Raw genomic sequence first — 15,859 nt, forward strand, 5'->3', positions numbered from 1 at the left:
CACAATAAAATATCATCAATAGAAGTTAATTTCAAATGACAACACATTCATATCCATTTTGTTGGTGGGGTGCATCTTTGATGATTGTCATTGTGAATGGATCTAAACTTCGAAGCACGTCTGGTTTCTTATCGTAATATCCCCCATCCCTCAATAAGGCAGCATAAACATGAGGCATTCAGCATTTTTAATCTCTTATTGGTTTGCAAATACTTAGTGAGCCATTTCTTAGCCTTGTAAACCAAGATTTTTTCTTAAAAAAAAATTACAATAAAAAATTGTAAAATAATACACTTTATCGTAACAAAAAATAAAAATAAAAACCATATATTTTAAATTTAACAAGACCATATAAAAAATCTATGTAATAAATATGATAACCTATTTAAAATAATAAATTTTTTTTATCGTAAATTTAAATTATGATTTATGGTAGGTGTGGAATTTAATCTGAAATGAATTAATTAACCAGCCTAACCACTGGGATGGATCCAGAGTTTTTTATTTGTAAACATGTACATTAATATATATATATATGTGTGTGTGTGTGTGTGTGTGTGTGTGTGTGTGTGTGTGTGTGTGTGTGCGTGTGCGCGTGTGTAAGATATTGCTATAGTAATTAACACCCAATTCCTTGTGTTTCCACTTATTTATTGCTATTTGTCACGTGCCTAATCAATGCTTGATGCGCGACACTAGCACAAAGTTTCTATATATATACATGTAGATATGTAGTTTTGATAGACAACGAACAATTGAGCTATTTTCTTTAGTACTTGCTTAAAAATATAGTAATTGATTTAGTAGATCCAAGGCATGGCCACTGGCGGTTTGTTCACATTTGGCCAAATTTTTAATGGCATTGGAGAGATTATAGAGTATAAGGGGAAGCACAAAGATTGGTCTGGTGGCACTGTAAATGTTCTATACCCACCAAAAGTTGGCATAGGAGAGTGGCATTCGTTTCTTTATCTCAGCGCTTGTGAATCACTTGCTTGTTCATCAGGGGGTGTCGTCTATTGTGGCATGAATGATAAAGGAGGAGAGATTCAATGGATTGTGGCATTGGACAATAAAGCCGATGTCATAGAAAATCTAATAACTATATAATTAAGCTAGCAAGCTAGTATATATTATATTTAAATTAATATTGTACTGGTTTATGTCACTGCTTGTCCATACATGTATAATCATGCATGCATGAATTTAGCATTTAGATTTTAGGCACATGATCATATAAATATATGCTATTAGTTTATTAGTTTTATCAGATTCACTATTAGTCATTTTAACCCAAAAAAATCATTACAAGACATATATAATTGTATTTATATGTTCTTATATATTGAATGTAGGTATACATTGAAGTCCGTGCACCAGCTAAGGTTGACTGGGATGTGATAAAACAAAAACTGCCTCTTAATCAAAACTCTAGCAGCTATGATGGATGCTTCACCCATGTTTCAATTACTAATGGCGATTTCCCTGAAATTCGAGCAGTACTCACACCAAAGTTCAAAAGCAACAACTAGGTTGCCAGCTAGCACTAGTCATAAGTAATAAGCATGCATCATGTATTGTGTGTGGAATAATGTCATGATACGCACATTATCATGGCCTTTTATGCTATCTTATGTTGAGGTTGCCTAGCTAAGGCAGTCATAATTAATATGTATGCATGTATGTATGGTGCTATTACAGTTTATGATATGGCAATTTTATGTTATTTTTATGATTTGCTATGGTCTTTCAAATGAAATATTATTAAATTGTGTAATCCTTTGATTTGCAAATATTTAGAGAATCATTTTTTTTCATATGCATGTAACCAATAGCGGAGCCTTGTAGGTAAAGACTTTTTTTTCCCAAAAAATATTTATAATATTTGTGCTAGTGTTGCGCATCAAGCATTAGTTAGGCACGTGACAGATAGCTATAAATAAGTGAAAACACAAGTAATTGGGAATTAATTACTCTATCAATATCTTACACACACACACACACACACACACACACATATATATATATTAATGTACATGCTTACACAAAAAAAAAAAAAAAAAACTCTGGATTTGTCCCAATGGCTAGGTTGGGTAATTAATTCATTTCAACAAAATTTTCACACCTACCATAAATCATAGTTTAAATTAACAGTTAAAAAAATTAACTATTTTAAATAGCTTATTATATTTATTACATGGATTTTTTATATAGTTTTGTTAAATTTAAAATATATGATTTTTATTTTTATTTTTTGCTACGATAAAGTGTATTATTTTACAATTTTTTATTGTAACTTTTTTGTGACAAAAAATCTTGGTCTTCAAGGCTCTACCCGTGGTTACATACATAAAAAGTAACCGCTCCCCAAGTATTGCATACTAGAGGATAATACAATTTAGTAATATTTCATTTTAAAGACTATAGTATATCATAAACGCAACATAAAGTTGTTATTTCATAAACATTAATGGCAGCAACCATACATGCATACATATTAATTATCCCTGGATTTGCAAAATAGCCTCAACTTACGACAAAGTTGACACAAAAGACGATGATAATATGCATATCATGGCATCTTATATTACTTTTAAACAAAGATTATATGTAACGTGAACAAAAATGTACTAGAATAATATTTTTTGACTAAAATATCAACTATATACATACATAAGTTTAGCAACTATAAATTATACATCTTTGTTATTTTTTTTTTTTTAAAAAAGATCAATATGTATTTTTTAGCTAAAAACAAATGATAAAAAAATGTATAGATGACATATTTCTTTTTTTTGATAATTATTTTTCTTTTCATATCTAAAATTAGATACAATACTTTGTGAGGTGATGGTTGTATGGTAAAATAATTTAATTATTTTGTATCAGTATTCGAGATGGTTGCATCGACAAATTTGCTAATACAATATGGTACTAAGATTAATTAAATTGAAAAGTTATGTTAAAATTTGGATTGCATGCACGTGAGGTGTAGTGAATAGTACACAAGAAAATATGTTAAAATTATGGAGTGCCAGAGGAGCATGGAGTGCATGTGTATGGTGCAGTAAGCAGTATCCAAGAAAATGTCTTAGAATTCTCTTCTGCCTCACTGTATTTCTTTTAATGATTTATAATAATTTCTCTTGCTTTCTCATCTTTTAAATTTATAATTTTTTAAATTATAAATATAAATGATGTACGTTCAAATAAATTTTATTTAATATTTTATACTATTTTAAATAAAAAATATATACTATGAATAAAAATTTATTAAAATAATATATTTTCTATGAAATATAAATTATATACATACATGCCAAGGTTAGAGAACTAAAAATTATCCATCTCTATCATTCAATAAAAATAAAATATAATGATCTATACATCTTTGTTAGGAAGAAAAAACGTACACAAGATATCTTTTATTTTTTGATAATTTTTTTTTCATATCTAAAATTAGATACAATACTTTGTGAGGCGACGGTTGTATAGTAAAATAATTTAATTACTTTGTATAAGTGTTTGAAATGGTTGTATCGACAAATTAGCTAATACAGTATGGTATTAAGATTAATTAAATTGAAAAGTTATGTTAAAATTTGGATTGCATGCATGTGAAGTGTAGTGAGTAGTGCCCAAGAAAATATGTTAAATTATGGAGTCTCAGTGGAGTGCATACATGTGAGGAATCTTGATTAGTATCCAAGAAAATATGTTAAATATATATATATATATATATATATATATATATATATATATATATATATATATGTTTTGAATTATGGAGTGTCCGAGGAGCAATGGAGGGCATGCATGTGAGATGTGGTGACCAAAAAAATATGTTAGAAATTTCTTCCGTCTCATACTGTGTTCATTTTGATTATTTATAATAATTTTTCCATGTGCACATATTTCAAATTTATAATTTTAAATTATAAATGTAAATAATTTATTGATTGAATTCATTTTATTTAACATGTTATATTATTTTAAATAAAAAAATACTTATATTATGAATAAAAATAATTTAAAATAATATTTTTTAATGAAATATTAGTTACTTGCATATATATCGCCGCTCACGAACTAAAAATTATGCATGTTTATTGTTGAAAAAATATAATGATCAATTCATCTTTGTTAAGCAAAAAAAAAAAAAAAAAGGTACAGTAGCTATATTTTATTTTTTAATAATTTTTTTTTCAAATCTAAAAATAGATACAATACTTTATTAACTTACTAAAATAACTTAACTATTTTGTATAAGTTTTCGAACTGGTTGTATCAACATATTAGCTAAAAAAATATGACATAAAATTAACTAAATTGATAAATTATATTAAATAATGTTATTATTAGTGTCATAAATGCAGTGGAGCGCATGCATGTGAGGTGTCGTGAGTAGTATCTAAGAAACTATGTCAAAATTATGGAGTACTAGAGGAGCAGTGGATTGCATGTGTGTGAGGTGCGATAAGCAGTATCCAAGAAAATATGTTAGAATTTTCTTCCTCCTGACTATATTTCTTCTAATCATTTATAATAATTTCTCTTTCTTTCTCATCTTTCAAATTTATAATTTTAAAATTATAAATATAAATGACCTACGATCAAATCAATTTTATTTAATATTTTAGACTATTTTAAATAAAAAATATATACTATGAATAAAAATATATTAAAATAATATATTTTCTAAGGAAATATCAATTATATACATACATGTCAAGGCTCAGGAACTAAAAATTATCCATCTCTATCATTCAACAAAAATAAAAAATTATGATCTATACATATTTGTTAGAAAGAAAAAAACGTACAAAAGATATTTTTTATTATTTGATAAGTTTTTTTTTTGGTTTTCATATCTAAAATTAAATACAATACTTTGTGAGGCGATGGTTGTGTAGTAAAATAATTTCATTACTTTGTATAAGTGTTTGAGATGGTTGCATTGACAAATTAGCTAACACAGTATGGTACTAAGAATAATTAAATTGGAAAGTTATGTTAAAATTTGGATTGCATGCACGTGAAGTGTAGTGAGTGTCAGTAGAGCAACGAAATGCATGCATGTGAGGCATCTTGATTAGTGTCCAAGAAAATATGTTAAAAAAAAACAAGGAAATATATTTTGAATTATAGAGTGCCTGAGGAGCAATGGAGGGCATGCATGTGAGGTGCGGTGACCAAGAAATTATGTTAGAATTTTCTTCTTTCTCACACTGTGTTCATTTTTATTATTTACAATAATTTTTTCCATGTGCACATATTTCAAATTTATGATTTTTAAATTATAAATATGAATAATTTATCGATTGAATTAATTTTATTTAACATATTATATTATTTTAAATAAAAAATACCTATATTATGAATAAAAATAATTTAAAATAGTACTTTTTAATGAGATATCAGTTACCTACATATATATTGCCGCTCACGAACTAAAAATTATGCCTGTTTGTTGTTCAAGAGAAAAATAATGATCTATTCATCTTTGTTAACAAAAAAAAAAAAAAAGTACAGAAGCTATATTTTATTTTTTGATAATTTTTTCTTTTTGTTTTCAATTCTAAAAATAGATACAATACTTTATTAACTTACGAAAATAACTTAACTGCTTTGTGTAAGTTTTCAAAATGGTTGTATCTACAAATTAGCTAATAAAATATGACATTAAGTTTAATTAAATTGAAAATTTATATTAAAATTATGTTAATATTAGTGCCATAGGTGCAATGGAGTGCATGTATGTGAGGTGCCGTGAGTAGTATCCAAGAAAATATTTCGAAATTATGGAGTGCGAGAGGAGTAGTGGAGTGCATGTGTGTGTGGTGCGTTGAACAGTATCCAAGAAAATATGTTAGAATTTTCTTCCGCCTCACTGTATTTATTTTCATTATTTATAATAATTTCTCTTTCTTTCTCATCTTTCAAATTTATAATTTTTAAATTATAAATATTAATTATCTACGATCAAATCAATTTTATTTAATATTTTATATTATTTTAAATGAAAAATATAGACTATGAATAAAAATATATTAAAATAATATATTTTCTAATGAAATATCTATTATATACATACATGCCAAGGTTCAGGAACTAAAAATTATCCATTTCTATCATTCAACAAAAATTAAAAATAATGATCTATACATCTTTGTTACAAAGAAGAAACGTACACAAGATATTTTTTATTTTTTGATAATTTTTTTTTTGTTTTTATATCTAAAATTAGATGGAGTACTATTTTAATTGTCGATTGCATGAATAAATAATGTAATTACTTTGTATAAGTTTACGAGATAGTTGCGTCCACATATTAGCTAATAAAATATGATACTAAGATTAATTAAATGGAGAAAATTTTGTTTGCTCTAGGGCACTACTACTGACTCTTTAGCATTTCTTTTATGCTTATCGTGGGTAACTTAATTTTCAATTGGTATGTGACGTCACGGTGCATGACATCAGCAGTATAGAACAAAAGTTTGATACACGTGGCATTAAATTATGAAGCGTTAGAGGAGTGGTGGAGTGCATGCGTGTGAGGTGTCCAAGAAAATATGTTAGAACCTTCTTCCATTTTGTAGTACTGTATTTCTTTTAATTATTTGAAATAATTTTTATTCTTATTTCACTATTTTTAATTTATGATTTTTAAATTATTGATGTAAGTAGTTTATTAATTGAATAAATCTTTTGTATTGTTTTTAAACAAAAAAAACAATACATATTTTGAATAAAAATAGAATAAATCTTTTGTATTGTTTTTTTAAAAAAATTAAAAAATATATTTTGAATAAAAATATACTTAAATAATATCTTTCTTATAAAAATATCAATTATATACATACGTAGTTCGATTCAGCAACTATGAATTATATATTTTTGTTGTTTAACAAAACAAAAATTATCAATAAAAAAATAAAATGATTAGTTATTTATAAAATTAAAAAAAAAAATTAAAAAATTATTTTAAATAAGTTATTTTATTTATTACTTGTATTTTTTGTACGGCTTTGTTAAATTTAAAGTATATGATTTTTATTTTTATATTTTGCCTTATGATCAAATGCTGTATTTTATAATTTTTTTTTTCGAGAAAAAGTCTTTGCCAGTAAGGCTCCGCTACTTGTTACATGCATACGAAAAAAATGGTTCTCTAAGTATTTGCAAACCAAAGGATAACACAATTTGATAATATTTTATTTAGAAGACCATAGCATATGATAAAAGTAACATAAAATTGCCATGTCATAAACTGTAATGGCACCATACATATTAATTATGACTGCCTCAACATATGATAACACCAAAGGCCATGATAATGTGGATATCATGATATTATTCCACGCACAGTACATGATGCATGCTTATTACTTATGATCAGTGCTAGTTGGAAACCTAGTTCTTGCTTGTGAAGTTCGGCATGAGTATTGCTCGAATTTCAGGGAAATTGCCATCAGTAATTGATACATGGGCGAAGCATCCGTCATAGTTGCTAGAGTTTTGATTAAGAGGCAGCTTTTGTTCTATCACCTCCCAGTCAACCTTAGCTGGTACACGGACTTTAGTGTATACCTACATTTCAATATATAAGAACATATAAATACAATTATATATGTCTCACAATGATTTTATTTTTCTTTTTATGTTAAAATGACTAATACTGAATTTGATAAAACTAATAAACTAATAGCTTATACTCATATGATCATGTGTCTAAAATCTAAATGCTAAATGCATGCATGCATGACTATACATATAGGGACAAGCAGAGACGTAAACCAGTACAATATTAATTTAAATATAATGTATACTAGTTTGCTAGCTTAACTATATAGTTACTAGATTTTCTGTGATATCGGCTCGATTGTCCCACGCCACAATCCATTGAATATCTCCTCCCTTATCATTCACGCCACGATAGACGATGCCCCTAGATGAACTAGTAGGAGGTTTAAGAGTGTTGAGATGAAAAAATGAATGCCGCTCTCCAATGCCAACTTTTGGTGGGCATGGAACATTTACAGTGCCTCCAAACCAATCTTGTGCTCCCTCTTATACTCTATAATGTTTCTAATGCCATTGAAAATTTGGCCAGATGTGAACAAACCGTCAATGGCCATGCCTTGGATCTGCTAGCTTAGTTACTATATTTTTTATGCAAGTACCAAAGAAAATAGCTCAATTGTTTGTCATGTATCAAAAAATGCATATCTACATATATATATATATATATATAGAAAATTTATGCTAGTGTTGCGCATCGAGCATTAGTTAGGTATGTGACAGATAGCTATAAATAAGTGGAAACACATGTAATTGGGCATTAATTACTATATCAATATCTTACACACAGAAACATATATATATATATATATATATATATATTAATGTACATGCTTACAAAAATAAATAAATAAATAAATAAAAACTCTACATTCGTCCCAATGGCTAGGTTGGGTAATTAATTAATTTCAACAAAATTTCCACATAAACCATAAATCATAGTTTAAATTTATAGTAAAAGAAAAATAACTATTTTTAATAGCTTATTATATTTATTACATGGATTTCTTATATGGTTTTCTTAAATTTAAAATATATAATTTTTATTTTTATTTTTCGTTACGATAAAGTGTATTATTTTATAATTTTTTATTGTAAAATTTTTTTGATAAAAAACTTGGTCTGCAAGGCTCCACCCATGGTTACATACATAAGAAGTAATGGCTCCCTAAATATTTGTAGACCAGAGGATAATACAATTTAATAATATTTCATTTTAAAGACAATAGTGTATCATAAACGTAACATAAAGTTATTATTTCATAAACTGTAATGGCAACAACCATACATGATAATATGCATATCATGGCATCTTATATTACTTTTAAACAAAGATTATATATACTGTGATAAAAAATGTACAAGAATAATATTTTTTTTATTAATATATCAATTTTATACATACATAAGTTCAGCAACTATAAATTATACATCTTTGTTATTTTTTTTTTTTAAAAAAAAGATCAACATGTATTTCTTAACAAAAAACCAATGATAAAAAAACGCACTGATGACATATTTATTTTTTTGATAATTTTTTTTGGTTTTCATATCTAAAATTAGATACAATACTCTGTGAAGTGATGATTGTATGGCAAAATAATTTAAATACTTTGTAAAAGTGTTCGAGATGGTTGCATCGACAAATTAGCTAACACAAGAAAATATGTTAAAATTATGGAATGCCCATGTGCTCATATTTAAAATTTATAAATTTTAAACTATAAATATAGATAATTTATCAATTGAATTAGCTTTATTTAACATGTTATATTGTTTAAAAAAAATACTTATATTATGAATAAAATTAATTTAAAATAATATTTTTTATGAAATATCAGTTACCTACATATATATCGCCGCTCACGAACTAAAAATTATGCATGTTTATTATTCAAAAAATAAAAAATGATCTATTCATCTTTGTTAACCCAAAAAAAAAAATGTACAGAAGCTATATTTTATTTTTTGATATATATATATATTTTTTTTGCTTCCAAATCTAAAAATAGATACAATAATTTATTAACTTACTAAAATAACTTAACTACTTCGTATAAGTCTTCGAACTGATTGTATCAATAAATTAGCTAATAAAATATGATATTAAGATTAATTAAATTGAAAAATTATATTAAAATAATGTTAAGGTTAGTACCACAGGTGCAATGGAGTGCATGTGTGCGAGGTGCGGTAAGCATTATCCAAGAAAATATGTTAGAATTTTTTTCCGTCTCGCTGTATTTCTTTTAATCATTTATAATAATTTCTCTTTCTTTCTCATCTATCAAATTTATAATTTTTAATTATAAATATAAATGATCTACGATCAAAACAATTTTATTTAATATTTTATATTATTTTAAATAAAAAATATATACTATGAATAAAAATATATTAAAATAATATATTTTCTAATGAAATATCAATTATATACATACATGTCGAGGTTCAGAAACTCAAAATTATCCATCTCTATCATTCAACAAAAATAAAAAATAATGATCTATACATCTTTGTTACAAAGAAAAAACGTACACAAGATATTTTTTATTTTTTGATAATTTTTTTTTATATTTTCATATCTAAAATTAGATACAATACTTTGTGAGATGATGTTATATAATAAAATAATTTAATTTCTTTGTATAAGTGTTCGAGATGGTTGCATCGACAAATTATCTAATACAATATGGTACTAAGATTAATTAAATTGAAAAGTTATGTTAAAATTAGGATTGCATGCATGTGAAGTGTAGTGAGTAGTGCCAAAGAAAATATGTTAAACTTATGAAGTGACAGTGGAGCAATGGAGTGCATGCATGTGAGGCATCTTGATCGGTGTCCATGACAATATGTTAAAAAAAAGAAAAAGAAAATATGTTTTGAATTACGGAGTGCCCAAGGAGCATTGGAGTGCATGCATGTGAGGTGTGATGACCAAGAAAATATGTTGGAATTTTCTTTCTTCTCACACTCTATTCACTTTCATTATTTCTAATAATTTTTTTCCATGTCTCATATTTAAAATTTAAAATTTTTAAATTATAAATATAAATAATTCATCAATTAAATTAGTTTTATTTAACATGTTATATTATTTTAAATAAAAAATACTTATATTATGAATAAAAATAATTTAAAATAATATTTTTTAATGAAATATCAGTTACCTACATATATATCACCGCTGATGAACTAAAAATTATGCATGTTTATTATTCAAAAAATAAAAAATGATCTATTCATCTTTGTTAACCCAAAAAAAAAAAAAGTGTACAGAAGCTATATTTTATTTTTTGATAATTTTTTTTTTTTGGTTTCCAAAACCAAAAATAAATATAATACTTTATTAACTGACTAAAATAACTTAACTACTTTGTATAAATTTTTGAACTGGTTGTGATGCGAATCCATCCGAGACTGTTCGACCGACAACCCGCTGCGGTGCTGACCCAATACAAATGAAGGTGGGACCGATCACTAGGGCCCAAGCCAAGAAGTTCAAGGACAATCTTGCTGTCTTCATACAAGGAATAAGTCATAGTCAAGAGGGGTTGGCCATATCTAAAGAACCAAGGTCTGTTTTACTCATACAATCAATAGAAGCCAAAACAGGCCCGAGTGACATTTTTGGTGATAATAAGGAGGCCGGGTTGTATGAATTGGAACCCCATCCTTATCGGTTCAATTCATATGGAGGATGAGTCATAGAAACCAGCCAAAGCAGCTTCAAAGCCAGCCAACAAGGTGGTTTGCGTACAAGGGGAAGAAAAGGCTGGATTTGCTGTATTCCTTGCTGACTTTACTGTATTTTACTATATTAGCCTTTTCTCATACTTCCAAGCAAGGTCAACGTGAGGAACTTCACAATAAGCTTATTTGGCATCCCACAAAGACTATTGAAGCTGATTTGGAGTCCAATTGGATCAAAGAAGGGTCATTACCAACATAGCCGAAATTTACCATTTTTAGTTTCCTAATTTGTTCTTACTTTTTGTTTTACGAAACTACAATTACTTTTAGGTTTTTATTTATTTATTTTCTGGACAAATAACTTTAGGAAGGTTTTTATTTTATTCTTTCCATTGTAAATTAATTAATTCCTAATTTAATATAAAGGAATTAATTAATCAAACTTAGATTAGGAAAGGAAGTATAGTTTCGGCCAACTAGGATTCTTTATGTGAGTGGCCGGTTTTACCTAGGGTTTTTAGGGTTTATTTTGTTTCTTTTAAAGCCTATTTAAAGGCTTAGTTATCAATAAGAATTAACTTTGATTTGATTAAGAAAATACTTGTGAGATTAATTATCTCTTTGTTCTTTGAGAACACCTAAAACACCATTAGAGAATTGGTTGTTTTAGCTTGAGTTATCAATAGGTTTTCCATCCCCTATTGTGGTGTCTACATTATACCAAGGTTTCTAACCACAGGTTGGTTAGGGGTTGAGGTCCATTCCATTAGAACTTGAACTTAATTAAGATCCAGGCTAATATAATACGGGTTTAGAAGCAGGTTGTCCTAGGTTTGTATCAGGTTGTTCAACAAGTTAGCTTATAAAATATAACATTAAGATGAATTAAATCAAAAAATTATATTAAAAATATGTTAATATTAATGCCATAGGTGTAGAGGAGTACATACACGTGAGGTGTCGTGAGTAGTATCCAAGAAAATATGTTAAAATTATAGAGTGCCAGAGGAGCAGTGGAGTGCATGTGTACGAGGTGCGGTGAGCAGTATCCAAAAAAATATGTTAGAATTTTTTTTTTTTTGTCTCACTGTATTTCTTTTAATCATTTATAATAATTTCTCTTTCTTTCTCATCTATCAAATTTATAATTTTTAAATTATAAATATAAATGATCTACGATCAAATCAATTTTATTTAATATTTTATATTATTTAAAATAAAAAATATATACTATGAATAAAAATATATTAAAATAATATATTTTCTAATGAAATATCAATTATATACATACATGCGGAGGTTCAAGAACTAAAATTTATCCATCTCTATCATTCAACAAAAATAAAAAATAATGATCGATACATCTTTGTGACAGAGAAAAAACGTACACAAGATATTTTATATTTTTTGATCATTTTTAATTTTTTGTTTTCATATCTAAAATTAGATACAATACTTTGTGAGGTGATGGTTGTATAGTAAAATAATTTAATTACTTTGTAGAAGTGTTCGAGATGGTTGCATCGACAAATTAGCTAATACAATATGGTACTAAGATTAATTAAATTGAAAAGTTATGTTAAAATTTGGATTGCATGCACATGAAGTGTAGTGAGTAGTGCCCAAGAAAATATGTTAAAATTATGAGGTGCCAGTGCAGTAGTGGAGTGCATGCATGTGAGGCATCTTGACTAGTGTTCAAGAAAATATGTGAAAAAAAGAAAAGAAAATATGTTTTGCACTATGGAGTGCCCGAGGAGCAGTGGAGTGCATGCATGTGAGGTGTGGTGACCAAGAAAATATGTTAGAATTTTCTTCCTTTGCACACTTTGTTCATTTTATTATTTATAATAATTTTTTCATGTCTCTTATTTAAAATTTATAAATTTTAAATTATAAATATAAATAATTTGCCTATTGAATTAATTTTATTTAACATGTTATATTATTTTAAACAAAAAATACTTATATTATTAACAAAAATAATTTAAATAATATTTTTTAGTCAGTTACCTACATATACATCATCGCTTATGAACTAAAAATTATGCATCTTTATTATTCAAAAAAAAAATTAATGATATATTCATCTTTGTTAAGCAAAAGAAATAAAAAAAAAATTCAGAAGCTGTATTTTATTTTTTGATAATTTTTTTTTGGTTTCCAAATCTAAAAATAGATACAATACTTTATTAGCTTACTAAAATAACTTAAATATTTTGAATAAGTCTTCGAACTGCTTGTATCAACAAATTAGCTAATAAAATATGACATTAAGATTAATGAAATTGAAAAATTGTATTAAAATTATGTTAATATTAATGCCTTAGGTGCAGTGGAGTGCAAGCATGTGAGGTGTAGTGAGTAGTGTCCAAGAAAATATGTTAAAATTATGGAGTGTCAGAGGAGTAGTGAAGTGCATGTGTGTGAGGTGCGATGAACAATATCCAAGAAAATATGTTAGAAATTTTTTTTTTTGGTCTCATTGTATTTCTTTTAATCATTTATAATAATTTCTCTTTCTTTCTCATCTTTCAAATTTATAATTTTTAAATTATAAGTATGAATGATCTAGGATCAAATCAATTTTATTTAATATTTTAAACTATTTCAAATAAAAAATATATACTATGAATAAAAATATATTAAAATAATATATTTTCTAATGAAATATCAATTATGTACATGCATGCTGAGGTTGAGGAACTAAAAATTATCCATCTCTATCAGTCAACAAAAATAAAAAATAATGATCTATACATCTTTGTTACAAAGAAGAAACGCACACGAGATATTTTTATTTTTTTTGATAATTTGTTTTTTTGGTTTTCATATCTAAAATTAGATGGATTACTATTCCAATTGTCGATTGGATGAATAAATAATTTAGTTTAGTCTGTATATGTTTTCGAGATAGTTACGTCCACAGATTAGCTAATAAAATATGATACTAAGATTAATTAAATGGAGAAAATTTTGTTTGCTCTAGGGCACTGCTGCTGACTCTTTAGCACTTCTTTTATGCTTATTGCAGGCAACTTAATTTTCAATTGGTATGTGATGTCATGGTGCATGACATCAGCAGTATAGAACAAAAGTTTGATACACATGGCATTAAATTATGAAGCATCAGAGGAGCGGTGGAGTGCATGCGTGTGAGGTGTCCAAGAAAATATGTTAGAATTTTCTTCCATCTTACAGTACTATATCTTTTTTTTATTATTTGAAATAAATTTTCTTCTTATTTCACTATTTTAAATTTATGGTTTTTAAATTATTGGTGTAAGTACTTTATTAATTGAATAAATCTTTTGTACTTTTTTTTATAAAAAAAGGAAATACATACTTTGAATAAAAATATGCTTAGATAATATCTTTCTTATAAAAATATCAATTATATACGTACGTAGTTCGGTTCAGCAACTATGAATTATATATTTTTGTTGTTTAACCAAAAAAAAAAGTGATCAATAAAAAAATAAAATGATTAGTTATTTATAAAATTTAAAAGAAAAGTTGGAAAGTTATTTTAAATAAGTTATTACAGTTATTACTTGTATTTTTTGTATGGCTTTGTTAAATTTAAAGTATATGGTTTTTATTTTTATTTTTCCTTATGGTCAAATGTTGTATATTATAATTTTTTTCCCAAAAAAAAATTCTTTTCCTGCAAGGCTTCGCTATTGGTTACATGCGCACAAAAAAAATGGTTCTCTAAATATTTGCAAACCAAAGGATAACACAATTTGATGATATTTGATTTGAAAGACCATAGCATATCATAAAAGTAACTCTTCTTAATCTTCCAAGCTACCTGCCCAATCACTATCACAATAGCCAATTAACTCACACATGTTGCCAACCTTGTATAGTATTTCAAAGTTGGCTGTGCCTTTCATACAAAATATGTTTGACCATATTTTGAGACACCCGAAGTACTTAAGCATCCACTTAGAATGTATCAATTCATAGTCGAAGAGATGTTGAATGAATTTCTAAGTAAGCAACAATCTGAGGGAAGAAAATTGAACAAGCATCCCCATAGAATTGGTGCATTGGGATATGAAATATTGGAAAAATATATGGTATGTTTTCTATTTTTACTTCCATTTAACTATATATGCATTTTTTTATTTTAATCACTTAATTCCTTTATATTAAATTAGGAATTAATTAATTTACAATGGAAAGAATAAAATAAGAACCTTCCTAAAGTTATTTGTCCAGAAAATAAATAAATAACAGCCAAAAAGTAATGGTAGTTTCCTAAAACAAAAAGTAAAAACAAATTAGGAAACTAAAAATGCAAGCCATTTTGATCAAGTTGACTTTGATCAATCTTTCACCTTTTTGAGCTCCAAATCAGCTTCTAGATGCTTTTTAGGATGCCAAATAAGCTGAATATGAAGGCCCACACGTTGCCCATGCTTGGAAAAATAAGAAAAGGCTAATATAGTAAAATACAGTAAAGCCAGCAAGCAATACAGCAAATTCGGCCAAATTGTTGAAGCTGTCCGTACAAGTCCTTTTTTATTGCATTTGAGGCTGATTTAACTTGATTCCATGACTTCTTAGGCAT

At 26.6% G+C, this 15,859-nt stretch overlaps 1 pseudogene; it reads left to right on the plus strand.

The window, feature by feature from the left end:
* The first annotated feature begins 816 nt into the window (after positions 1–816).
* Positions 817–15,859, plus strand: part of LOC125419355 (uncharacterized) — a 109,123-nt pseudogene continuing 94,080 nt past the window's right edge.

This window comes from Ziziphus jujuba, chromosome 6 (genome assembly GCF_031755915.1).
Source record: "Ziziphus jujuba cultivar Dongzao chromosome 6, ASM3175591v1".
In the NCBI taxonomy this organism is placed as follows: Eukaryota; Viridiplantae; Streptophyta; class Magnoliopsida; order Rosales; family Rhamnaceae; genus Ziziphus; species Ziziphus jujuba.